The following is a 26,728-nucleotide window of genomic DNA, read 5'->3' as shown; positions in this document are numbered from 1 at the left end:
GTAATGTGGTACCACGCTGAAACAGTCAATTAAACCTGGTTTCGATCAATACTTTAGAGGATAACGCAAGTTAGGTCTGGGATAGGTCTTGGATTTGCCCTCATCAGGCTCTTACTATCGCATATTTCTCATACTTCATGGCTAGATCCTGGACTATTTCTGGATTGGATCACGTAGTAAAGTGGTACCACACTGAAACATTCAATGAAACCTGGTCTGGATAAATATTTTAGAGGATAACGCATCTTAGGTCTGGGTTAGGTCTAAGATTTGCCCTCATCAGGCTCACAGTTTCGCGTTTTTCACATACTTGTTGAACAGATCCTGGGTTTTTTCTGGTTTGGATCACGAAGTAGTGTGGTACCACACTGAAACCGTCCATTAAACCTGGTTTCGCTCATTATTTTAGAGGATAACGCATGTTAGGTCTAGGTTAGGTCTGGGATTTGCTCTCATCAGGCTCATTCTTTCGCATATTTCTCATACTTGATGGCTAGATCCTGGGCTTTTTCTGGATTGCATCACGTAGTAATGTGGTACCACGCTGAAACAGTCAATTAAACCTGGTTTCGATCAATACTTTAGAGGATAACGCAAGTTAGGTCTGGGATAGGTCTTGGATTTGCCCTCATCAGGCTCTTACTATCGCATATTTCTCATACTTCAAGGCTAGATCCTGGGCTATTTCTGAATTGGATCACGTAGTAAAGTGGTACCACACTGAAACATTCAATGAAACCTGGTCTGGATAAATATTTTAGAGGACAACGCATCTTAGGTCTGGGATAGGTCTAAGATTTGCCCTCATCAGGCTCACAGTTTCGCATTCTTCTTATACTTGTTGAACTGATCCTGGGTTTTTTCTGGTTTGGATCACGTAGTAATGTGGGTCCACACTGAAACAATCAATTAAACCTGGTCTTGATAAATATTTTAGAGGATAACGCAAGTTAGGTCTAGGTAAGGCCTGGGATTTTCACTCATCAGACTCATACATTCGCATTCCTCACATACTTGTTGAACGGATCCTGGGTTTTTTCTGGTTTGTATCACGTAGTAATGTGGTACCACACTGAAACAGTCCATTAAACCTGGTTTGGATTAATATTTTAGAGGATAACGCATGTTAGGTCTAGGTTAGCCCTGGGATTTTCACTCATCAGACTCATACTTTCGCATTCTTCTTATACTTGTTGAACTGATCCTGGGTTTTTTCTCGTTTGGATCACGTAGTAATGTGGTACCACACTGAAACAGTCGATTAAACCTGGTTTCGATCAATATTTTAGAGGATAACGCAAGTTAAGTCTGGGATTGGTCTGGGATTTGACCTCATCAGACTCATACTTTCGCACACTTCACATACTCGTTGAACAGATCCTGGGTTATTTTCTGGTTTGGGTCACGTAGTAATGTAGTACCACACTGAAACATTCAATTAAACCTGGTCTTGATAAATATTTTAGAGGATAACGCATGTTAGGTCTAGGTTAGGTCTGGGATTTGCTCTCATCAGGCTCATTCTTTCGCATATTTCTCATACTTGATGGCTATATCCTGGGCTTTTTCTGGACTGCATCACGTAGTAATGAAGTACAACACTGAAATAGTCAATTAAACCTGGTTTCCATCAATATCTTCGAGGATAACGCAAGCTAGGTCTGGGATAGGTCTGGGATTAGCCCTCATCAGACTCATACTTTCGCACAATTCACATACTCGTTGACAAGATCCTGGGTTTTTTTCTGGTTTGGATCACGTAATAATGTGGTTCCACACTGAAACAGTCGATTAATCCTGGTTTCGATCAATATTTTAGAGGATAACGCAAGTTAGGTCTGGGATAGGTCTGGGATTTGCCCTCATCAGGCTCATACTTTCGCGTTTTTCACATACTAGTTGAACAGATCCTGGGTTTTTTCTGGTTTGGATCCCGTAGTAGTGTGGTACCACACTGAAATAGTCCATTAAACCTGGTTTCGCTCAATATTTTTGAGGATAACGCATGTTAGGTCTTGGTCAGGCCTGGTTTTTTCACTCATCAGACTCATACTTTCGCATTCTTCACATACTTGTTGAACGGATCCTCGGTTTTTTCTGGTTTGGATCACGTAGTAGTGTGGTACCACACTGAAACAGTCCATTAACCCTGGTTTCGCTCAATATTGTAGACGACAACGCATGTTAGGTCTAGGTCAGGCCTAGGATTTTCACTCATCAGACTCATACTTTCGCATTCTTCACATACTTGTTGAACGGATCCTGGGTTTTTTCTGGTTTGGATCACGTAGTAATGTGGGTCCACACTGAAACAATCAATTAAACCTGGTCTTGATAAATATTTTAGAGGATAACGCATGTTAGGTCTGGGATAGGTCTGGGATTTGCCCTCATCAGGCTCATACTTTCGCACACTTCGCATACTCGTTGAACAGATCCTGCGTTATTTTCTGGTTTGGATCACATAGTAATGTGGTACCACACTGAAACATTCAATTAAACCTGGTCTTGATAAATATTTTAGAGGATGACGCATGTTAGGTCTGGGTTGGGTCTAGGATTTGCCCTCATCAGGCTCATACTTTCGCATATTTCTCATACTTCAAGGCTAGATCCTGGGCTATTTCTGAATTGGATCACGTAGTAAAGTGGCACCACACTGAAACATTCAATGAAACCTGGTCTGGATAAATATTTTAGAGGACAACGCATCTTAGGTCTGGGATAGGTCTAAGATTTGCCCTCATCAGGCTCACAGTTTCGCGTTTTTCATATACTTGTTGAACAGATCCTGGGTTTTTTCTGGTTTGGATCACGAAGTAGTGTGGTACCACACTGAAACCGTCCATTAAACCTGGTTTCGCTCAATATTTTAGAGGATAACACATGTTAGGTCTAGGTTAGGTCTGGGATTTGCTCTCATCAGGCTCATTCTTTCGCATATGTCTCATACTTGATGGCTAGATCCTGTGCTTTTTCCGGATTGCATCACGTAGTAACGTAGTACCACACTGAAACAGTCAACGAAACCTGGTTTCCATCAATATTTTAGAGGACAACGCAAGTTAGGTCTAGGTAAGGCCTGAGATTTTCACTGATCAGACTCATACTTTCGCATTCTTCTCATACTTGTTGAACAGATCCTGGGTTTTTTCTGGTTTGTATCACGTAGTAATGTGGTACCACACTGAAACAGTCCATTAAACCTGGTTTGGATTAATATTTTAGAGGATAACGCATGTTAGGTCTAGGTTAGCCCTGGGATTTTCACTCATCAGACTCATACTTTCGCATTCTTCTTATACTTGTTGAACTGATCCTGGGTTTTTTCTCGTTTGGATCACGTAGTAATGTGGTACCACACTGAAACAGTCGATTAAACCTGGTTTCGATCAATATTTTAGAGGATAACGCAAGTTAAGTCTGGGATTGGTCTGGGATTTGACCTCATCAGACTCATACTTTCGCACACTTCACATACTCGTTGAACAGATCCTGGGTTATTTTCTGGTTTGGGTCACGTAGTAATGTAGTACCACACTGAAACATTCAATTAAACCTGGTCTTGATAAATATTTTAGAGGATAACGCATGTTAGGTCTAGGTTAGGTCTGGGATTTGCTCTCATCAGGCTCATTCTTTCGCATATTTCTCATACTTGATGGCTATATCCTGGGCTTTTTCTGGACTGCATCACGTAGTAATGAAGTACAACACTGAAATAGTCAATTAAACCTGGTTTCCATCAATATCTTCGAGGATAACGCAAGCTAGGTCTGGGATAGGTCTGGGATTAGCCCTCATCAGACTCATACTTTCGCACAATTCACATACTCGTTGACAAGATCCTGGGTTTTTTTCTGGTTTGGATCACGTAATAATGTGGTTCCACACTGAAACAGTCGATTAATCCTGGTTTCGATCAATATTTTAGAGGATAACGCAAGTTAGGTCTGGGATAGGTCTGGGATTTGCCCTCATCAGGCTCATACTTTCGCGTTTTTCACATACTAGTTGAACAGATCCTGGGTTTTTTCTGGTTTGGATCCCGTAGTAGTGTGGTACCACACTGAAATAGTCCATTAAACCTGGTTTCGCTCAATATTTTTGAGGATAACGCATGTTAGGTCTTGGTCAGGCCTGGTTTTTTCACTCATCAGACTCATACTTTCGCATTCTTCACATACTTGTTGAACGGATCCTCGGTTTTTTCTGGTTTGGATCACGTAGTAGTGTGGTACCACACTGAAACAGTCCATTAACCCTGGTTTCGCTCAATATTGTAGACGACAACGCATGTTAGGTCTAGGTCAGGCCTAGGATTTTCACTCATCAGACTCATACTTTCGCATTCTTCACATACTTGTTGAACGGATCCTGGGTTTTTTCTGGTTTGGATCACGTAGTAATGTGGGTCCACACTGAAACAATCAATTAAACCTGGTCTTGATAAATATTTTAGAGGATAACGCATGTTAGGTCTGGGATAGGTCTGGGATTTGCCCTCATCAGGCTCATACTTTCGCACACTTCGCATACTCGTTGAACAGATCCTGCGTTATTTTCTGGTTTGGATCACATAGTAATGTGGTACCACACTGAAACATTCAATTAAACCTGGTCTTGATAAATATTTTAGAGGATGACGCATGTTAGGTCTGGGTTGGGTCTAGGATTTGCCCTCATCAGGCTCATACTTTCGCATATTTCTCATACTTCAAGGCTAGATCCTGGGCTATTTCTGAATTGGATCACGTAGCAATGTGGGACCACACTGAAACAGTCAATTAAACCTGGTTTCGATCAATATTTTAGAGAATAATTCATGTTAGGTCTAGGTTAGGTCTGGGATTTGCTCTAATCAGGCACATTCTTTCGCATATTTCTCTTACTTGATGGCTAGATCCTGAGCTTTTTCTGGATTGCATAACGTAGTAATGAAGTACAACACTGAAACAGTCAATTAAACCTGGTTTCCATCAATATTTTAGAGGATAACGCAAGTTAGGTCTGGGATAGGTCTGGGATTCGCCCTAATCAGGCTCATACATTCGCGTTTTTCACGTACTTGTTGAACTGATCCTGGGTTTTTTCTGGTTTGGATCACGTAGTAATGTGGTACCACACTGAAACAGTCGATTAAACCTCGTTTCGATCAATATTTTAGAGGATAACGCAAGTTAGGTCTGGGATAGGTCTGGGATTTGACCTCATCAGACTCATACCTTCGCACCGTTCACATACTCGTTGAACAGATCCTGGGTTATTTTCTGCTTTGGATCACGTAGTAAAGTGGTGCCACACTGAAACAGTCCATTAAACCTGGTTTCCATCAATATTTTAGAGGACAACGCATGTTAGGTCTTGGTTAGGCCTGCGATTTGCCCACATCAGGCTCATACTTTCGCATATTTCTCATACTTGATGGCTAGATCCTGGGCTTTTTCTGGGTCGCATCACGTAGTAATGAAGTACAACACTGAAACAGTCAATTAAACCAGGTTTCCATCAATATTTTAGAGGATAACGCATGTTAGGTCTAGGTTAGGTCTGGGATTTTCACTCGTGAGACTCATGCTTTCGCATTCTTCACATACTTGTTGAACGGATCCTGGGTTTTTTCTGGTTTGTATCACGTAGTAATGTGGTACCACACTGAATCATTCAATTAAACCTGGTCTTGATAAATATTTTAGAGGATAACGCAAGTTAGGTCTGGGATAGGTCTGGGATTTGACCTCGTCAGACTCATACTTTCGCACCCTTCACATACTCGTTGAACAGATCCTGGGTTACTTTCTTGTTTGGATCACATAGTAATGTGGTACCACACTGAAACAGTCGATTAAACCAGGTTTCGATCAGTATTTTTGAGGATAACGCATGTTAGGTCTAGGTTAGGTCTGGTATTTTCACTCATCAGACTCATACTTTCGTATTCTTCACATACTTGTTGAACGGATCCTAGGTTTTTTCTGGTTTGGATCACGTAGTAATGTGGGACCACACTGAAACAATCAATTACACCTGGTTTCGATCAATATTTAAGAGAATAATTCATGTTAGGTCTAGTTTAGGTCTGGGATTTGCTCTTATCAGGCTCATTCTTTCGCATATTTCTCATACTTGATGGCTAGATCCTGGGCTTTTTCTGGATTGCATCACGTAGTAGTGAAGTACAACACTGAAACAGTCAATTAAACCTGGTTTCCATCAATATTTTAGAGGACAACGCAAGTTAGGTCTGGGATAGGTCTGGGATTTGCCCTCATCAAGCTCATACTTTCGCGTTTTTCACATACTTGTTGAACAGATCCTGGGTTATTTCTGGTTGGGATCCCGTAGTAGTGTGGTACCACACTGAAACAGTCCATTAAACCTGGTTTCGCTCAATATTTTAGAGGATAACGCATGTTAGGTCTAGGTCAGGCCTGGGATTTTCACTCATCAGACTCATACTTTCGCATTCTTCACATACTTGTTGAACGGATCCTGGGTTTTTTCTGGTTTGGATCACGTAGTAATGTGGGACCACACTGAAACATTCTATTAAACCAGGTTTCGATCAATATTTTTGAGGATAACGCAAGTTAGGTCTGGGATAGGTCCGGGATTTGCCCTCATCAGGCTCATACTTTCGCGTTTTTCACATACTTGTTGAACAGATCCTGGGTTTTTTCTGGTTTGGATCACGTAGTAATGTGGGACCACACTGAAACAATCAATTAAACCTGGTCTGGATAAATATTTTAGAGGATAACGCATGTTAGGTCTGGGATAGGTCTGGGATTTGCCCTCATCAGACTCATACTTTCGCACCGTTCACATACTCGTTGAACAGATCCTGGGTTATTTTCTGCTTTGGATCACGTAGTAAAGTGGTGCCACACTGAAACAGTCCATTAAACCTGGTTTCCATCAATATTTTAGAGGACAACGCATGTTAGGTCTTGGTTAGGCCTGCGATTTGCCCACATCAGGCTCATACTTTCGCATATTTCTCATACTTGATGGCTAGATCCTGGGCTTTTTCTGGGTCGCATCACGTAGTAATGAAGTACAACACTGAAACAGTCAATTAAACCAGGTTTCCATCAATATTTTAGAGGATAACGCATGTTAGGTCTAGGTTAGGTCTGGGATTTTCACTCGTGAGACTCATGCTTTCGCATTCTTCACATACTTGTTGAACGGATCCTGGGTTTTTTCTGGTTTGGATCACGTAGTAATGTGGGACCACACTGAAACATTCTATTAAACCAGGTTTCGATCAATATTTTTGAGGATAACGCAAGTTAGGTCTGGGATAGGTCCGGGATTTGCCCTCATCAGGCTCATACTTTCGCGTTTTTCACATACTCGTTGACAAGATCCTGGGTTTTTTTCTGGTTTGGATCACGTAGTAATGTGGTTCCACACTGAAACAGTCGATTAAACCTGGTTTCGATCAATATTTTAAAGGATAACGCAAGTTAGGTCTGGGATAGGTCTGGGATTTGCCCTCATCAGGCTCATACTTTCGCGTTTTTCACATACTAGTTGAACAGATCCTGGGTTTTTTCTGGTTTGGATCCCGCAGTAGTGTGGTACCACACTGAAACAGTCCATTAAACCTGGTTTCGCTCAATATTTTAGAGGATAACGCATGTTAGGTTTAGGTCAGGCCTGGTTTTTTCACTCATCAGGCTCATACTTTCGCATTCTTCACATACTTGTTGAACGGATCCTGGGTTTTTTCTGGTTTGGATCACGTAGTAATGTGGTACCACACTGAAACATTCTATTAAACCTGGTCTTGATAAATATTTTAGAGGATAACGCATGTTAGGTCTGGGTTACGTCTAGGATTTGCCCTCATCAGGCTCATATTTTCGCATATTTCTCATACTTCATGGCTAGATCCTGGGCTGTTTCTGCATTGTTTCACGTAGTAATGTGGTACCACGCTGAAACAGTCAATTAAACCTGGTTTCGATCAATACTTTAGAGGATAACGCAAGTTAGGTCTGGGATAGGTCTAGGATTTGCCCTCATCAGGCTCTTACTATCGCATATTTCTCATACTTCATGGCTAGATCCTGGGCTATTTCTGGATTGGATCACGTAGTAAAGTGGTACCACACTGAAACATTCAATGAAACCTGGTCTGGATAAATATTTTAGAGGATAACGCATCTTATGTCTGGGTTAAGTCTAAGATTTGCCCTCATCAGGCTCACAGTTTCGCGTTTTTCACATACTTGTTGAACAGATCCTGGGTTTTTTCTGGTTTGGATCACGTAGTAATGTGGTACCACACTGAAACAGTCAATTAAACCTGGTTTCGATCAATATTTTGGAGGATAACGCAAGTTAGGTCTGGGATAGGTCTGGGATTTACTCTCATCAGGCTCATTCTTTCGCATATTTCTCATTCTTGATGGCTAGATCCTGAGCTTTTTCTGGATTGCATCACGTAGTAATGAAGTACAGCACTGAAACAGTCAATTAAACCTGGTTTCCATCAATATATTAGAGGACAACGCAAGTTAGGTCTGGGATAGGTCTGGGATTTGCTCTCATCAGGCTCATTCTTTCGCATATTTCTCATACTTGATGGCTAGATCCTGGGCTTTTTCTGGATTACCTCACGTAGTAATGTGGTACCACGCTGAAACAGTCAATTAAACCTGGTTTCGATCAATATTTTAGAGGATAACGCAAGTTAGGTCTGGGATAGGTCTAGGATTTGCCCTCATCAGGCTCTTACTATCGCATATTTCTCATAGTTCATGGCTAGATCCTGGGCTATTTCTGGATTGGATCACGTAGTAAAGTGGTACCACACTGAAACATTCAATGAAACCTGTTCTGGATAAATATTTTAGAGGATAACGCATCTTAGGTCTGGGTTAGGTCTAGGATTTGCCCTCATCAGGCTCATACTTTCGCATATTTCTCATACTTCATGGCTAGATCCTTGGCTATTTCTGGATTGGATCACGTAGTAAAGTGGTACCACACTGAAACATTCAATGAAACCTGGTCTGGATAAATATTTTAGAGGATAACGCATCTTAGGTCTGGGTTAGGTCCAAGATTTGCCCACATCAGACTCATACTTTCGCACATTTCTCATACTTTATGGCTAGATCCTGGGCTATTTCTGGATTGGATTACGTAGTAATGTGGTACCACACTGAAACAGTCAATTAAACCTGGTATCGATCAATATTTTAGAGGATAACGCAAGTTAGGTCTGCGATAAGTCTGGGATTTGCCCTCATCAGGCTCATACTTTCGCGTTTTTCACATACTTGTTGAACAGATCCTGGGTTTTTTCTGGTTTGGATCACGTAGTAATATGGGTACACACTGATACAATCAACTAAACCTGGTCTTGATAAATATTTTAGAGGATAACGCATGTTAGGTCTGGGATAGGTCTGGGATTTGCCCTCATCAGGCTCATACTTTCGCGTTTTTCACATACTTGTTGAACAGATCCTGGGTTTTTTCTGGTTTGGATCACGTAGTAATATGGGTACACACTGATACAATCAACTAAACCTGGTCTTGATAAATATTTTAGAGGATAACGCATGTTAGGTCTGGGATAGGTCTGGGATTTGCCCTCATCAGACTCATACTTTCGCACACTTCACATACTCGTTGAACAGATCCTGGGTTATTTTCTGGTTTGGATCACATAGTAATGTGGTACCAAACTGAAACAGTCGGTTAAACCTAGTTTCGATCAATATTTTAGAGGATAACGCAAGTTAGGTCTGGGATAGGTGTGGGATTTGCCCTCATCAGACTCATACTTACGCACACTTCACATACTTGTTGAACAGATCCTGGGTTTTTTCTGGTTTGGATCACATAGTAATGTGGTACCAAACTGAAACAGTCGATTAAACCAGGTTTCGATAAATATTTTAGAGGATAACGCATGTTAGGTCTGGGATAGGTCTGGGATTTTCACTCATCAGACTCATACTTTCGCATTCTTCTCATACCTGTTGAACTGATCCTGGGTTTTTTCTGGTTTGGATCACGTAGTAATGTGGTACCGCACTGAAACAGTCGATTAAACCTGGTTTCGATCAATATTTTAGAGGAAAACGCAAGTTAAGTCTGGGATTGGTCTGGGATTTGACCTCATCAGACTCATACTTTCGCACAATTCACATACTCGTTGACAAGATCCTGGGTTTTGTTCTGGTTTGGATCACGTAGTAATGTGGTTCCACACTGAAACAGTCGATTAAACCTGGTTTCGATCAATATTTTAGAGGATAACGCAAGTTAGGTCTGGGATAGGTCTGGGATTTGCCCTCATCAGGCTCATACTTTCGCGTTTTTCACATACTAGTTGAACAGATCCTGGGTTTTTTCTGGTTTGGATACCGTAGTAGTGTGGTACCACACTGAAACAGTCCATTAAACCTGGTTTCGCTCAATATTTTAGAGGATAACGCATGTTAGGTCTAGGTCAGGCCTGGTTTTTTCACTCATCAGACTCATACTTTCGCATTCTTCACATACTTGTTGAACGGATCCTGGGTTTTTTCTGGTTTGGGTCACGTAGTAATGTGGGACCACACTGAAACAGTCAATTAAACCTGGTTTCGACCAATATTTTAGAGAATAATTCATGTTGGGTCTAGGTTAGGTCTGGGATTTGCTCTCATCAGGCTCATACTTTCGCACACTTCACATACTTGTTGAACGGATCCTGGGTTTTTTCTGGTTTGGATCACGTAGTAGTGTGGTACCACACTGAAACAGTCCATTAACCCTGGTTTCGCTCAATATTTTAGACGATAACGCATGTTAGGTCTAGGTCAGGCCTGGGATTTTCACTCATCAGGCTCATACTTTCGCATTCTTCACATACTTGTTGAACGGATCCTGGGTTTTTTCTGGTTTGGATCACGTAGTAATGTGGGTCCACACTGAAACAATCAATTAAACTTATTCTTGATAAATATTTTAGAGGATAACGCATGTTAGGTCTGGGATAGGTCTGGGATTTGCCCTCATCAGGCTCATACTTTCGCACACTTCACATACTCGTTGAACAGATCCTGCGTTATTTTCTGGTTTGGATCACATAGTAAAGTGGTACCACACTGAAACATTCAATGAAACCTGGTCTGGATAAATATTTTAGAGGACAACGCATCTTAGGTCTGGGATAGGTCTAAGATTTGCCCTCATCAGGCTCACAGTTTCGCGTTTTTCATATACTTGTTGAACAGATCCTGGATTTTTTCTGGTTTGGATCACGAAGTAGTGTGGTACCACACTGAAACCGTCCATTAAACCTGGTTTCGCTCATTATTTTAGAGGATAACGCATGTTAGGTCTAGGTTAGGTCTGGGATTTGCTCTCATCAGGCTCATTCTTTCGCATATTTCTCATACTTGATGGCTAGATCCTGGGCTTTTTCTGGATTGCATCACGTAGTAATGTGGTACCACGCTGAAACAGTCAATTAAACCTGGTTTCGATCAATACTTTAGAGGATAACGCAAGTTAGGTCTGGGATAGGTCTTGGATTTGCCCTCATCAGGCTCTTACTATCGCATATTTCTCATACTTCATGGCTAGATCCTGGACTATTTCTGGATTGGATCACGTAGTAAAGTGGTACCACACTGAAACATTCAATGAAACCTGGTCTGGATAAATATTTTAGAGGATAACGCATCTTAGGTCTGGGTTAGGTCTAAGATTTGCCCTCATCAGGCTCACAGTTTCGCGTTTTTCACATACTTGTTGAACAGATCCTGGGTTTTTTCTGGTTTGGATCACGAAGTAGTGTGGTACCACACTGAAACCGTCCATTAAACCTGGTTTCGCTCATTATTTTAGAGGATAACGCATGTTAGGTCTAGGTTAGGTCTGGGATTTGCTCTCATCAGGCTCATTCTTTCGCATATTTCTCATACTTGATGGCTAGATCCTGGGCTTTTTCTGGATTGCATCACGTAGTAATGTGGTACCACGCTGAAACAGTCAATTAAACCTGGTTTCGATCAATACTTTAGAGGATAACGCAAGTTAGGTCTGGGATAGGTCTTGGATTTGCCCTCATCAGGCTCTTACTATCGCATATTTCTCATACTTCATGGCTAGATCCTGGACTATTTCTGGATTGGATCACGTAGTAAAGTGGTACCACACTGAAACATTCAATGAAACCTGGTCTGGATAAATATTTTAGAGGATAACGCATCTTAGGTCTGGGTTAGGTCTAAGATTTGCCCTCATCAGGCTCACAGTTTCGCGTTTTTCACATACTTGTTGAACAGATCCTGGGTTTTTTCTGGTTTGGATCACGTAGTAATGTGGTACCACACTAAAACAGTCGATTAAACCTGGTTTCGATCAATATTTTAGAGGATAACGCAAGTTAAGTCTGGGATTGGTCTGGGATTTGCCCTCATCAGGCTCATACTTTCGCATTCTTCTTATACTTGTTGAACTGATCCTGGGTTTTTTCTGGTTTGGATCACGTAGTAATGTGGGTCCACACTGAAACAATCAATTAAACCTGGTCTTGATAAATATTTTAGAGGATAACGCAAGTTAGGTCTAGGTAAGGCCTGGGATTTTCACTCATCAGACTCATACATTCGCATTCCTCACATACTTGTTGAACGGATCCTGGGTTTTTTCTGGTTTGTATCACGTAGTAATGTGGTACCACACTGAAACAGTCCATTAAACCTGGTTTGGATTAATATTTTAGAGGATAACGCATGTTAGGTCTAGGTTAGCCCTGGGATTTTCACTCATCAGACTCATACTTTCGCATTCTTCTTATACTTGTTGAACTGATCCTGGGTTTTTTCTCGTTTGGATCACGTAGTAATGTGGTACCACACTGAAACAGTCGATTAAACCTGGTTTCGATCAATATTTTAGAGGATAACGCAAGTTAAGTCTGGGATTGGTCTGGGATTTGACCTCATCAGACTCATACTTTCGCACACTTCACATACTCGTTGAACAGATCCTGGGTTATTTTCTGGTTTGGGTCACGTAGTAATGTAGTACCACACTGAAACATTCAATTAAACCTGGTCTTGATAAATATTTTAGAGGATAACGCATGTTAGGTCTAGGTTAGGTCTGGGATTTGCTCTCATCAGGCTCATTCTTTCGCATATTTCTCATACTTGATGGCTATATCCTGGGCTTTTTCTGGACTGCATCACGTAGTAATGAAGTACAACACTGAAATAGTCAATTAAACCTGGTTTCCATCAATATCTTCGAGGATAACGCAAGCTAGGTCTGGGATAGGTCTGGGATTAGCCCTCATCAGACTCATACTTTCGCACAATTCACATACTCGTTGACAAGATCCTGGGTTTTTTTCTGGTTTGGATCACGTAATAATGTGGTTCCACACTGAAACAGTCGATTAATCCTGGTTTCGATCAATATTTTAGAGGATAACGCAAGTTAGGTCTGGGATAGGTCTGGGATTTGCCCTCATCAGGCTCATACTTTCGCGTTTTTCACATACTAGTTGAACAGATCCTGGGTTTTTTCTGGTTTGGATCCCGTAGTAGTGTGGTACCACACTGAAATAGTCCATTAAACCTGGTTTCGCTCAATATTTTTGAGGATAACGCATGTTAGGTCTTGGTCAGGCCTGGTTTTTTCACTCATCAGACTCATACTTTCGCATTCTTCACATACTTGTTGAACGGATCCTCGGTTTTTTCTGGTTTGGATCACGTAGTAGTGTGGTACCACACTGAAACAGTCCATTAACCCTGGTTTCGCTCAATATTGTAGACGACAACGCATGTTAGGTCTAGGTCAGGCCTAGGATTTTCACTCATCAGACTCATACTTTCGCATTCTTCACATACTTGTTGAACGGATCCTGGGTTTTTTCTGGTTTGGATCACGTAGTAATGTGGGTCCACACTGAAACAATCAATTAAACCTGGTCTTGATAAATATTTTAGAGGATAACGCATGTTAGGTCTGGGATAGGTCTGGGATTTGCCCTCATCAGGCTCATACTTTCGCACACTTCGCATACTCGTTGAACAGATCCTGCGTTATTTTCTGGTTTGGATCACATAGTAATGTGGTACCACACTGAAACATTCAATTAAACCTGGTCTTGATAAATATTTTAGAGGATGACGCATGTTAGGTCTGGGTTGGGTCTAGGATTTGCCCTCATCAGGCTCATACTTTCGCATATTTCTCATACTTCAAGGCTAGATCCTGGGCTATTTCTGAATTGGATCACGTAGTAAAGTGGCACCACACTGAAACATTCAATGAAACCTGGTCTGGATAAATATTTTAGAGGACAACGCATCTTAGGTCTGGGATAGGTCTAAGATTTGCCCTCATCAGGCTCACAGTTTCGCGTTTTTCATATACTTGTTGAACAGATCCTGGGTTTTTTCTGGTTTGGATCACGAAGTAGTGTGGTACCACACTGAAACCGTCCATTAAACCTGGTTTCGCTCAATATTTTAGAGGATAACACATGTTAGGTCTAGGTTAGGTCTGGGATTTGCTCTCATCAGGCTCATTCTTTCGCATATGTCTCATACTTGATGGCTAGATCCTGTGCTTTTTCCGGATTGCATCACGTAGTAACGTAGTACCACACTGAAACAGTCAACGAAACCTGGTTTCCATCAATATTTTAGAGGACAACGCAAGTTAGGTCTAGGTAAGGCCTGAGATTTTCACTGATCAGACTCATACTTTCGCATTCTTCTCATACTTGTTGAACAGATCCTGGGTTTTTTCTGGTTTGTATCACGTAGTAATGTGGTACCACACTGAAACAGTCCATTAAACCTGGTTTGGATTAATATTTTAGAGGATAACGCATGTTAGGTCTAGGTTAGCCCTGGGATTTTCACTCATCAGACTCATACTTTCGCATTCTTCTTATACTTGTTGAACTGATCCTGGGTTTTTTCTCGTTTGGATCACGTAGTAATGTGGTACCACACTGAAACAGTCGATTAAACCTGGTTTCGATCAATATTTTAGAGGATAACGCAAGTTAAGTCTGGGATTGGTCTGGGATTTGACCTCATCAGACTCATACTTTCGCACACTTCACATACTCGTTGAACAGATCCTGGGTTATTTTCTGGTTTGGGTCACGTAGTAATGTAGTACCACACTGAAACATTCAATTAAACCTGGTCTTGATAAATATTTTAGAGGATAACGCATGTTAGGTCTAGGTTAGGTCTGGGATTTGCTCTCATCAGGCTCATTCTTTCGCATATTTCTCATACTTGATGGCTATATCCTGGGCTTTTTCTGGACTGCATCACGTAGTAATGAAGTACAACACTGAAATAGTCAATTAAACCTGGTTTCCATCAATATCTTCGAGGATAACGCAAGCTAGGTCTGGGATAGGTCTGGGATTAGCCCTCATCAGACTCATACTTTCGCACAATTCACATACTCGTTGACAAGATCCTGGGTTTTTTTCTGGTTTGGATCACGTAATAATGTGGTTCCACACTGAAACAGTCGATTAATCCTGGTTTCGATCAATATTTTAGAGGATAACGCAAGTTAGGTCTGGGATAGGTCTGGGATTTGCCCTCATCAGGCTCATACTTTCGCGTTTTTCACATACTAGTTGAACAGATCCTGGGTTTTTTCTGGTTTGGATCCCGTAGTAGTGTGGTACCACACTGAAATAGTCCATTAAACCTGGTTTCGCTCAATATTTTTGAGGATAACGCATGTTAGGTCTTGGTCAGGCCTGGTTTTTTCACTCATCAGACTCATACTTTCGCATTCTTCACATACTTGTTGAACGGATCCTCGGTTTTTTCTGGTTTGGATCACGTAGTAGTGTGGTACCACACTGAAACAGTCCATTAACCCTGGTTTCGCTCAATATTGTAGACGACAACGCATGTTAGGTCTAGGTCAGGCCTAGGATTTTCACTCATCAGACTCATACTTTCGCATTCTTCACATACTTGTTGAACGGATCCTGGGTTTTTTCTGGTTTGGATCACGTAGTAATGTGGGTCCACACTGAAACAATCAATTAAACCTGGTCTTGATAAATATTTTAGAGGATAACGCATGTTAGGTCTGGGATAGGTCTGGGATTTGCCCTCATCAGGCTCATACTTTCGCACACTTCGCATACTCGTTGAACAGATCCTGCGTTATTTTCTGGTTTGGATCACATAGTAATGTGGTACCACACTGAAACATTCAATTAAACCTGGTCTTGATAAATATTTTAGAGGATGACGCATGTTAGGTCTGGGTTGGGTCTAGGATTTGCCCTCATCAGGCTCATACTTTCGCATATTTCTCATACTTCAAGGCTAGATCCTGGGCTATTTCTGAATTGGATCACGTAGTAAAGTGGCACCACACTGAAACATTCAATGAAACCTGGTCTGGATAAATATTTTAGAGGACAACGCATCTTAGGTCTGGGATAGGTCTAAGATTTGCCCTCATCAGGCTCACAGTTTCGCGTTTTTCATATACTTGTTGAACAGATCCTGGGTTTTTTCTGGTTTGGATCACGAAGTAGTGTGGTACCACACTGAAACCGTCCATTAAACCTGGTTTCGCTCAATATTTTAGAGGATAACACATGTTAGGTCTAGGTTAGGTCTGGGATTTGCTCTCATCAGGCTCATTCTTTCGCATATGTCTCATACTTGATGGCTAGATCCTGTGCTTTATCCGGATTGCATCACGTAGTAACGTAGTACCACACTGAAACAGTCAACGAAACCTGGTTTCCATCAATATTTTAGAGGACAACGCAAGTTAGGTCTAGGTAAGGCCTGAGATTTTCACTGATCAGACTCATACATTCGCATTCTTCACATACTTGTTGAACGGATCCGGGGTTTTTTCTGGTTTGGATCACGTAGTAATGTGGTACCACACTGAAACATTCTATTAAACCTGGTCTTGATAAATATTTTAGAGGATAACGCATGTTAGGTCTGGGTTACGTCTAGGATTTGCCCTCATCAGGCTCATATTTTCGCATATTTCTCATACTTCATGGCTAGATCCTGGGCTGTTTCTGCATTGTTTCACGTAGTAATGAGATACCACGCTGAAACAGTCAATTAAACCTGGTTTCGATCAATACTTTAGAGGATAACGCAAGTTAGGTCTGGGATAGGTCTAGGATTTGCCCTCAGCAGGCTCTTACTATCGCATATTTCTCATACTTCATGGCTAGATCCTGGGCTATTTCTGGATTGGATCACGTAGTAAAGTGGTACCACACTGAAACATTCAATGAAACCGGGTCTGGATAAATATTTTAGAGGATAACGCATCTTAGGTCTGGGTTAGGTCTAAGATTTGCCCTCATCAGGCTCACAGTTTCGCGTTTTTCACATACTTGTTGAACAGATCCTGGGTTTTTTCTGGTTTGGATCACGTAGTAATGTGGTACCACACTAAAACAGTCAATTAAACCTGGTTTCGATCAATATTTTGGAGGATAACGCAAGTTAGGTCTGGGATAGGTCTGGGATTTGCTCTCATCAGGCTCATTCTTTCGCATATTTCTCATACTTGATGGCTAGATCCTGAGCTTTTTCTGGATTGCATCACGTAGTAATGAAGTACAGCACTGAAACAGTCAATTAAACCTGGTTTCCATCAATATTTTAGAGGACAACGCAAGTTAGGTCTGGGATAGTTCTGGGATTTGCCCTCATCAGGCTCATACTGTCGCGTTTTTCACATACTCGTTGAACAGATCCTGGGTTTTTTCTGGTTTGGATCCCGTAGTAGTGTGGTACCACACTGAAACAGTCCATTAATCCTGGTTTCGCTCAATATTTTAGAGGATAACGCATGTTAGGTCTAGGTCAGGCCTGGTTTTTTCACTCATCAGAATCATACTTTCGCGTTCTTCACATACCTGTTGAACGGATCCTGGGTTTTTTCTGGTTTGGATCACGTAGTAATGTGGGTCCACACTGAAACAATCAATTAAACCTGGTCTTGATAAATATTTTAGAGGATAACGCAAGTTATGTCTGGGATAGGTCTGGGATTTGCCCTCATCAGACTCATACTTTTGCTCACTTCACATACTCGTTGAACAGATCCTGGGTTATTTTCTGGTTTGGATCACATAGTAATGTGGTACCACACTGAAACAGTCGATTAAACCTGGTTTCGATGAATATTTTAGAGGATAACGCAAGTTAGGTCTGGGATAGGTCCGGGATTTGCCTTCATCAGGCTCATACTTTCGTATTCATCTTATACTTGTTGAACTGATCCTGGGTTTTTTCTGGTTTGGATCACGTAGTAATGTGGGTCCACACTGAAACAATCAATTAAACCTGGTCTTGATAAATATTTTAGAGGATAACGCAAGTTAGGTCTAGGTAAGGCCTGGGATTTTCACTCATCAGACTCATACATTCGCATTCCTCACATACTTGTTGAACGGATCCTGGGTTTTTTCTGGTTTGTATCACGTAGTAATGTGGTACCACACTGAAACAGTCCATTAAACCTGGTTTGGATCAATATTTTTGAGGATAACGCATGTTAGGTCTAGGTTAGCCCTGGGATTTTCACTCATCAGACTCATACTTTCGCATTCTTCTCATAATTGCTGAACTGATCCTGGGTTTTTTCTGGTTTGGATCACGTAGTAATGTGGTACCACACTGAAACAGTCCATTAACCCTGGTTTCGACCAATATTTTAGAGAATAATTCATGTTGGGTCTAGGTTAGGTCTGGGATTTGCTCTCATCAGGCTCATACTTTCGCACACTTCACATACTTGTTGAACGGATCCTGGGTTTTTTCTGGTTTGGGTCACGTAGTAATGTGGGACCACACTGAAACAGTCAATTAAACCTGGTTTCGACCAATATTTTAGAGAATAATTCATGTTGGGTCTAGGTTAGGTCTGGGATTTGCTCTCATCAGGCTCATACTTTCGCACACTTCACATACTTGTTGAACGGATCCTGGGTTTTTTCTGGTTTGGATCACGTAGTAGTGTGGTACCACACTGAAACAGTCCATTAACCCTGGTTTCGCTCAATATTTTAGGCGATAACGCATGTTAGGTCTAGGTCAGGCCTGGGATTTTCACTCATCAGACTCATACTTTCGCATTCTTCACATACTTGTTGAACGGATCCTGCGTTTTTTCTGGTTTGGATCACGTAGTAATGTGGGTCCACACTGAAACAATCAATTAAACTTATTCTTGATAAATATTTTACAGGATAACGCATATTAGGTCTGGGATAGGTCTGGGATTTGCCCTCATCAGGCTCATACTTTCGCACACTTCACATACTCGTTGAACAGATCCTGCGTTATTTTCTGGTTTGGATCACATAGTAATGTGGTACCACTCTGAAACATTCAATTAAACCTGGTCTTGATAAATATTTTAGAGGATGACGCATGTTAGGTCTGGGTTAGGTCTAGGATTTGCCCTCATCAGGCTCATACTTTCGCATATTTCTCATACTTCAAGGCTAGATCCTGGGCTATTTCTGAATTGGATCACGTAGTAAAGTGGTACCACACTGAAACATTCAATGAAACCTGGTCTGGATAAATATTTTAGAGGACAACGCATCTTAGGTCTGGGATAGGTCTAAGATTTGCCCTCATCAGGCTCACAGTTTCGCGTTTTTCATATACTTGTTGAACAGATCCTGGATTTTTTCTGGTTTGGATCACGAAGTAGTGTGGTACCACACTGAAACCGTCCATTAAACCTGGTTTCGCTCATTATTTTAGAGGATAACGCATGTTAGGTCTAGGTTAGGTCTGGGATTTGCTCTCATCAGGCTCATTCTTTCGCATATTTCTCATACTTGATGGCTAGATCCTGGGCTTTTTCTGGATTGCATCACGTAGTAATGTGGTACCACGCTGAAACAGTCAATTAAACCTGGTTTCGATCAATACTTTAGAGGATAACGCAAGTTAGGTCTGGGATAGGCCTTGGATTTGCCCTCATCAGGCTCTTACTATCGCATATTTCTCATACTTCATGGCTAGATCCTGGACAATTTCTGGATTGGATCACGTAGTAAAGTGGTACCACACTGAAACATTCAATGAAACCTGGTCTGGATAAATATTTTAGAGGATAACGCATCTTAGGTCTGGGTTAGGTCTAAGATTTGCCCTCATCAGGCTCACAGTTTCGCGTTTTTCACATACTTGTTGAACAGATCCTGGGTTTTTTCTGGTTTGGATCACGTAGTAATGTGGTACCACACTAAAACAGTCGATTAAACCTGGTTTCGATGAATATTTTAGAGGATAACGCAAGTTAGGTCTGGGATAGGTCCGGGATTTGCCCTCATCAGGCTCATACTTTCGCATTCTTCTTATACTTGTTGAACTGATCCTGGGTTTTTTCTGGTTTGGATCACGTAGTAATGTGGGTCCACACTGAAACAATCAATTAAACCTGGTCTTGATAAATATTTTAGAGGATAACGCAAGTTAGGTCTAGGTAAGGCCTGGGATTTTCACTCATCAGACTCGTACATTCGCATTCCTCACATACTTGTTGAACGGATCCTGGGTTTTTTCTGGTTTGTATCACGTAGTAATGTGGTACCACACTGAAACAGTCCATTAAACCTGGTTTGGATTAATATTTTAGAGGATAACGCATGTTAGGTCTAGGTTAGCCCTGGGATTTTCACTCATCAGACTCATACTTTCGCATTCTTCTTATACTTGTTGAACTGATCCTGGGTTTTTTCTCGTTTGGATCACGTAGTAATGTGGTACCACACTGAAACAGTCGATTAAACCTGGTTTCGATCAATATTTTAGAGGATAACGCAAGTTAAGTCTGGGATTGGTCTGGGATTTGACCTCATCAGACTCATACTTCCGCACACTTCACATACTCGTTGAACAGATCCTGGGTTATTTTCTGGTTTGGATCACATAGTAATGTGGTACCACACTGAAACAGTCGATTAAACCAGGTTTCGATCAATATTTTTGAGGATAACACATGTTAGGTCTAGGTTAGTCCTGGGATTTTCACTCATCAGACTCATACTTTTGCATTCTTCACATACTTGTTGAACGGATCCTGGGTTTTTTCTGGTTTGGAACACGTAGTAATGTGGGTCCACACTGAAACAATCAATTAAACCTGGTCTTGATAAATATTTTAGAGGATAACGAATGTTAGGTCTGGGATAGGTCTGGGATTTGCCCTCATCAGACTCATACTTTCGCACACTTCACATACTCGTTGAACAGATCCTGGGTTATTTTCTGGTTTGGATCACGTAGTAATGTGGGTCCACACCGAAACAATCAATTAAACCTGGTCTTGATAAATATTTTAGAGGATAACGCATGTTAGGTCTGGGATAGGTCTGGGATTTGCCCTCATCAGGCTCATACTTTCGCACACTTCACATACTCGTTGAACAGAACCTGGGATATTTTCTGGTTTGGGTCACGTAGTAATGTAGTACCACACTGAAACATTCAATTAAACCTGGTCTTGATAAATATTTTAGAGGATAACGCAAGTTAGGTCTGGGATAGGTCTAGGATTTGCCCTCATCAGGCTCTTACTATCGCATATTTCTCATACTTCATGGCTAGATCCCGGGCTATTTCTGGATTGGATCACGTAGTAAAATGGTACCACACTGAAACATTCAATGAAACCTGTTCTGGATAAATATTTTAGAGGACAACGCAAGTTAGGTCTGGCATAGGTCTGGGATTAGCCCTCATCAGACTCATACTTTCGCACAATTCACATACTCGTTGACAAGATCCTGGGTTTTTTTTCTGGTTTGGATCACGTAGTAATGTGGTTCCACACTGAAACAGTCGATTAATCCTGGTTTCGATCAATATTTTTGAGGATAACGCATGTTAGGTCTTGGTCAGGCCTGGTTTTTTCACTCATCAGACTCATACTTTCGCATTCTTCACATACTTGTTGAACGGATCCTCGGTTTTTTCTGGTTTGGATCACGTAGTAGTGTGGTACCACACTGAAACAGTCCATTAACCCTGGTTTCGCTCAATATTGTAGACGACAACGCATGTTAGGTCTAGGTCAGGCCTGGGATTTTCACTCATCAGACTCATACTTTCGCATTCTTCACATACTTGTTGAACGGATCCTGGGTTTTTTCTGGTTTGGATCACGTAGTAATGTGGGTCCACACTGAAACAATCAATTAAACCTGGTCTTGATAAATATTTTAGAGGATAACGCATGTTAGGTCTGGGATAGGTCTGGGATTTGCCCTCATCAAGCTCATACTTTCGCACACTTCGCATACTCGTTGAACAGATCCTGCGTTATTTTCTGGTTTGGATCACATAGTAATGTGGTACCACACTGAAACATTCAATTAAACCTGGTCTTGATAAATATTTTAGAGGATGACGCATGTTAGGTCTGGGTTGGGTCTAGGATTTGCCCTCATCAGGCTCATACTTTCGCATATTTCTCATACTTCAAGGCTAGATCCTGGGCTATTTCTGAATTGGATCACGTACTAAAGTGGTACCACACTGAAACATTCAATGAAACCTGGTCTGGATAAATATTTTAGAGGACAACGCATCTTAGGTCTGGGATAGGTCTAAGATTTGCCCTCATCAGGCTCACAGTTTCGCGTTTTTCATATACTTGTTGAACAGATCCTGGGTTTTTTCTGGTTTGGATCACGAAGTAGTGTGGTACCACACTGAAACCGTCCATTAAACCTGGTTTCGCTCAATATTTTAGAGGATAACACATGTTAGGTCTAGGTTAGGTCTGGGATTTGCTCTCATCAGGCTCATTCTTTCGCATATGTCTCATACTTGATGGCTAGATCCTGTGCTTTTTCCGGATTGCATCACGTAGTAACGTAGTACCACACTGAAACAGTCAACGAAACCTGGTTTCCATCAATATTTTAGAGGACAACGCAAGTTAGGTCTAGGTAAGGCCTGAGATTTTCACTGATCAGACTCATACATTCGCATTCTTCACATACTTGTTGAACGGATCCGGGGTTTTTTCTGGTTTGGATCACGTAGTAATGTGGTACCACACTGAAACATTCTATTAAACCTGGTCTTGATAAATATTTTACAGGATAACGCATGTTAGGTCTGGGTTACGTCTAGGATTTGCCCTCATCAGGCTCATACTTTCGCATATTTCTCATACTTCATGGCTAGATCCTGGGCTGTTTCTGCATTGTATCACGTAGTAATGTGGTACCACGCTGAAACAGTCAATTAAACCTGGTTTCGATCAATATTTTAGAGGATAACGCAAGTTAGGTCTGGGATAGGTCTAGGATTTGCCCTCATCAGGCTCTTACTATCGCATATTTCTCATACTTCATGGCTAGATCCCGGGCTATTTCTGGATTGGATCACGTAGTAAAATGGTACCACACTGAAACATTCAATGAAACCTGTTCTGGATAAATATTTTAGACGACAACGCAAGTTAGGTCTGGCATAGGTCTGGGATTCGCCCTCATCAGGCTCATACTTTCGCGTTTTTCACATACTTGTTGAACAGATCCTGGGTTTTTTCTGGTTTGTATCACGTAGTAGTGTGGTACCACACTGAAACAGTCCATTAAACCTGGTTTGGATCAATATTTTAGAGGATAACGCATGTTAGGTCTAGGTTAGCCCTGGGATTTTCACTCATCAGACTCATACTTTCGCATTCTTCTCATACTTGCTGAACTGATCCTGGGTTTTTTCTGGTTTGGATCACGTAGTAATGTGGTACCACACTGAAACAGTCGATTAAACCTGGTTTCGATCAATATCTTAGAGGATAACGCAAGTTAAGTCTGGGATTGGTCTGAGATTTGACCTCATCAGACTCATACTTTCGCACACTTCACATACTCGTTGAACAGATCCTGGGTTATTTTCTGGTTTGGATCACATGGTAATGTGGTGCCACACTGAAACAGTCGATTAAACCAGGTTCCGATCAATATTTTTGAAGATAACGAATGTTAGGTCTAGGTTAGGCCTGGGATTTTCACTCATCAGACTCATACTTTCGCATTCTTCACATACTTGTTGAACGGATCCTGGGTTTTTTCTGGTTTGGATCACGTAGTAATGTGGGTCCACACTGAAACAATCAATTAAACCTGGTCTTGATAAATATTTTAGAGGATAACGCATGTTAGGTCTGGGTTAGGTCTGGGATTTGCTCTCATCAGGCTCATTCTTTCGCATATTTCTCATACTTGATTGCTATATCCTGGGCTTTTTCTGGACTGCATCACGTAGTAATGAAGTACAACACTGAAATAGTCAATTAAACCTGGTTTCCATCAATATCTTAGAGGACAACGCAAGTTAGGTCTGGCATAGGTCTGGGATTCGCCCTCATCAGGCTCATACTTTCGCGTCTTTCACATATTTGTTGAACAGATCCTGGGTTTTTTCTGGTTTGTATCACGTAGTAATGAAGTACAACACTGAAACAGTCAATTAAACCTGGTTTCCATCAATATCTTAGAGGACAACGCAAGTTAGGTCTGGCATAGGTCTGGGATTCGCCCTCATCAGGCACACAGTTTCGCGTTTTTCACATACTTGTTGAACAGATCCTGGGTTTTTTCTGGTTTGGATCACGAAGTAGTGTGGTACCACACTGAAACAGTCCATTAAACCTGGTTTCGCTCATTATTTTAGAGGATAACGCATGTTAGGTCTAGGTTAGGTCTGGGATTTGCTCTCATCAGGCTCATTCTTTCGCATATTTCTCATACTTGATGGCTAGATCCTGGGCTTTTTCTGGATTACCTCACGTAGTAATGTAGTACCACACTGAAGCAGTCAATGAAACCTGGTTTCCATCAATATTTTAGAGGACAACGCAAGTTAGGTCTTGGTAAGGCCTGAGATTTTCACTGATCAGACTCATACATTCGCATTCTTCACATACTTGTTGAACGGATCCTGGGTTTTTTCTGGTTTGGAACACGTAGTAATGTGGTACCTCACTGAAACATTCTATTAAACCTGGTCTTGATAAATATTTTAGAGGATAACGCATGTTAGGTCTGGGTTACGTCTAGGATTTGCCCTCATCTGGCTCATACTTTCGCATATTTCTCATACTTCATGGCTAGATCCTGGGCTATTTCTGGATTGGATCACGTAGTAAAGTGGTACCACACTGAAACATTCAATGAAACCTGTTCTGGATAAATATTTTAGAGGATAACGCATCTTAGGTCTGGGTTAGGTCTAGGATTTGCCCTCATCAGGCTCATACTTTCGCATATTTCTCATACTTCATGGCTAGATCCTGGGCTGTTTCTGCATTGTATCACGTAGTAAAGTGGTACCACACTGAAACATTCAATGAAACCTGGTCTGGATAAATATTTTAGAGGATAACGCATCTTAGGTCTGGGTTAGGTCCAAGATTTGCCCACATCAGACTCATACTTTCGCACATTTCTCATACTTCATGGCTAGATCCTGGGCTATTTCTGGATTGGATTACGTAGTAATGTGGTACCACACTGAAACAGTCAATTAAACCTGGTATCGATCAATATTTTAGAGGATAACGCAAGTTAGGTCTGGGATAAGTCTGGGATTTGATCTCATCAGGCTCATACTTTCGCGTTTTTCACATACTTGTTGAACAGATCCTGGGTTTTTTCTGGTTTGGATCACGTAGTAATATGGGTACACACTGATACAATCAACTAAACCTGGTCTTGATAAATATTTTAGAGGATAACGCATGTTAGGTCTGGGATAGGTCTGGGATTTGCCCTCATCAGGCTCATACTTTCGCGTTTTTCACATACTTGTTGAACAGATCCTGGGTTTTTTCTGGTTTGGATCACGTAGTAATATGGGTACACACTGATACAATCAACTAAACCTGGTCTTGATAAATATTTTAGAGGATAACGCATGTTAGGTCTGGGATAGGTCTGGGATTTGCCCTCATCAGACACATACTTTCGCACACTTCACATACTCGTTGAACAGATCCTGGGTTATTTTCTGGTTTGGATCACATAGTAATGTGGTACCAAACTGAAACAGTCGGTTAAACCTAGTTTCGATCAATATTTTAGAGGATAACGCAAGTTAGGTCTGGGATAGGTGTGGGATTTGCCCTCATCAGACTCATACTTACGCACACTTCACATACTTGTTGAACAGATCCTGGGTTTTTTCTGGTTTGGATCACATAGTAATGTGATACCAAACTGAAACAGTCGATTAAACCAGGTTTCGATAAATATTTTAGAGGATAACGCATGTTAGGTCTGGGATAGGTCTGGGATTTTCACTCATCAGACTCATACTTTCGCATTCTTCTCATACCTGTTGAACTGATCCTGGGTTTTTTCTGGTTTGGATCACGTAGTAATGTGGTACCGCACTGAAACAGTCGATTAAACCTGGTTTCGATCAATATTTTAGAGGAAAACGCAAGTTAAGTCTGGGATTGGTCTGGGATTTGACCTCATCAGACTCATACTTTCGCACAATTCACATACTCGTTGACAAGATCCTGGGTTTTGTTCTGGTTTGGATCACGTAGTAATGTGGTTCCACACTGAAACAGTCGATTAAACCTTGTTTCGATCAATATTTTAGAGGATAACGCAAGTTAGGTCAGGGATAGGTCTGGGATTTGCCCTCATCAGGCTCATACTTTCGCG

Source organism: Colletes latitarsis, unplaced genomic scaffold (assembly GCF_051014445.1).
Source record: "Colletes latitarsis isolate SP2378_abdomen unplaced genomic scaffold, iyColLati1 scaffold0006, whole genome shotgun sequence".
Taxonomy (NCBI): domain Eukaryota; kingdom Metazoa; phylum Arthropoda; class Insecta; order Hymenoptera; family Colletidae; genus Colletes; species Colletes latitarsis.
This window is presented reverse-complemented; position numbering follows the sequence as displayed.